This window comes from Nanorana parkeri, unplaced genomic scaffold (assembly GCF_000935625.1).
Source record: "Nanorana parkeri isolate BGI_ZX_2015 unplaced genomic scaffold, ASM93562v1 scaffold743, whole genome shotgun sequence".
Taxonomy (NCBI): Eukaryota; Metazoa; Chordata; class Amphibia; order Anura; family Dicroglossidae; genus Nanorana; species Nanorana parkeri.
Window position 1 is genome coordinate 62,480 of NW_017307011.1, and position 2,919 is coordinate 65,398.

A 2,919-nucleotide genomic window follows, 5' to 3' on the forward strand; every position below is an offset into this window, starting at 1 on the left:
CCCTCTGACTCCACCCCCTGCCGCTCCATCCCCCTTCTCCTCCTGCTCGCTCGCCCGCCCACCGATTTCTTTAGAAGCCGATTTAATTAGACAGCTCGGCTGCCTGAATGTGGGCCCGCGTGCCAGCAGAAAGGGCCTTGCGTGCCCTCCCTGGCACGAGTGCCATAGGTTCGCCACCACTGCCCAAACTGACTAGATGAGGAACGGACAATCAGCGGCTCCCTGCAGGGAGTTATCGCTACACATGCTAGGGTTGCCACCTGTCTAGGATTTACCCGGACAGTCCGGTTTTTAAGTCTTTCAGATTCCGATACTGCCACTTTTATTTTTTGACAGATCCAGCTGCCTGAGGTCCCCAGCAACACAAGACTCCAGGCAGCTGCAGACACCTGTCAAACAGACTTCCAACAACACTGCAAGTGGCAGTTCCAACACACATTACTCAGGCATGATCCTCTATTCACAGTTCTCAAGAAACCTGCCCTGAGAAATGACATGTAGCCATCATTTGAGTTGATCTACCAAAAACCTTAAAGTGACATTAAAGGCATTTTTTTTTTCCCTCACCCCAACGTTAAGTAAAGCACTTACCTTAAATTATTTCTTTTAATCCGATCATCTTCTTCTTTCCTGATGTTTTCAGCCTTCTCTCCAGTGCTGCGGCGAGTCTCCGATCCAGCGCTGACTCCTCTGAGCTTGCTGGCACTTCCTGTCCCACGGTGTCTGCATGCGGGTGCATGCGTCCATAGACTTACCTTGTGTCTCTCCTCGCGTCCTGGCCGAAAATATGAACTGCACATGCGCCCGCCCCAAGATGCTTTGCGGTTGCCCGAGCAGTTTCATATTTTCGGATAGGAGCGCGCGGTGAAGACACAGGTAAGTTTAAACCGCTGTTAAAGCAGGTTTTGTTTTTGCCTATATAGTGTATTTCTTTTCCTACACCCTGATAATCAAAGAGAACTGTTTGCATCAACCAAGACTGACTTCAACCAAGACACACTCAAGAAACTATCACCAAAAACTAGCTTGCCTATCTATTTTCTACACTGTATATTTTAAAGTAGAGGATCATGGTTTAGGAGGTCCACAAGTTAATTGCTTTAGGTGTATAAAGGGATTCACTTTTTACATTGTATTGAATCTGTAATGGAGGGCAAGTTATGGGGGGGCATCTAAATACACAAACGATATATACAATGCAAATGTTCACACTCTAAACTAGCATTTAAAGTACCATAATGTATATAAGTTTTGCCTTTGCTCATGTTATTCTTTATTGTTTTATTGGCAGGCACACACTTGCCTTATTCCTCTAAACCTAGGGGATTATTCACTCCACCCCCTGCCGCTCCATCCCCCTTCTCCTCCTGCTCGCTCGCCCGCCCACCGATTTCTTTAGAAGCCGATTTAATTAGACAGCTCGGCTGCCTGAATGTGGGCCCGCGTGCCAGCAGAAAGGGCCTTGCGTGCCCTCCCTGGCACGAGTGCCATAGGTTCGCCACCACTGCCCAAACTGACTAGATGAGGAACGGACAATCAGCGGCTCCCTGCAGGGAGTTATCGCTACACATGCTAGGGTTGCCACCTGTCTAGGATTTACCCGGACAGTCCGGTTTTTAAGTCTTTCAGATTCCGATACTGCCACTTTTATTTTTTGACAGATCCAGCTGCCTGAGGTCCCCAGCAACACAAGACTCCAGGCAGCTGCAGACACCTGTCAAACAGACTTCCAACAACACTGCAAGTGGCAGTTCCAACACACATTACTCAGGCATGATCCTCTATTCACAGTTCTCAAGAAACCTGCCCTGAGAAATGACATGTAGCCATCATTTGAGTTGATCTACCAAAAACCTTAAAGTGACATTAAAGGCATTTTTTTTTTCCCTCACCCCAACGTTAAGTAAAGCACTTACCTTAAATTATTTCTTTTAATCCGATCATCTTCTTCTTTCCTGATGTTTTCAGCCTTCTCTCCAGTGCTGCGGCGAGTCTCCGATCCAGCGCTGACTCCTCTGAGCTTGCTGGCACTTCCTGTCCCACGGTGTCTGCATGCGGGTGCATGCGTCCATAGACTTACCTTGTGTCTCTCCTCGCGTCCTGGCCGAAAATATGAACTGCACATGCGCCCGCCCCAAGATGCTTTGCGGTTGCCCGAGCAGTTTCATATTTTCGGATAGGAGCGCGCGGTGAAGACACAGGTAAGTTTAAACCGCTGTTAAAGCAGGTTTTGTTTTTGCCTATATAGTGTATTTCTTTTCCTACACCCTGATAATCAAAGAGAACTGTTTGCATCAACCAAGACTGACTTCAACCAAGACACACTCAAGAAACTATCACCAAAAACTAGCTTGCCTATCTATTTTCTACACTGTATATTTTAAAGTAGAGGATCATGGTTTAGGAGGTCCACAAGTTAATTGCTTTAGGTGTATAAAGGGATTCACTTTTTACATTGTATTGAATCTGTAATGGAGGGCAAGTTATGGGGGGGCATCTAAATACACAAACGATATATACAATGCAAATGTTCACACTCTAAACTAGCATTTAAAGTACCATATTGTATATAAGTTTTGCCTTTGCTCATGTTATTCTTTATTGTTTTATTGGCAGGCACACACTTGCCTTATTCCTCTAAACCTAGGGGATTATTCACAGAGGAGCCTAAGGATCAAGCCGTAGCTGCGGCTGATCCTTTGGCTCTCTTCGGCCTTCGGAGCCCTTCGGTTCAGTCGAAGGCAGGCGAGCGACTCGACTGAGCCGAAGTGACAGCCGAAGCAGGGCGCACAAATGACAGCTGACACCCGGACACAGGCAGAAAGGGGCAACCACGGGGTCCTGGTGTCAGAGCAGCTGATGGGGGGGGGGGGGGGGGGGGGCGCTGGGGCGGACCGGACCAAGTTTGCTGTATGCCGC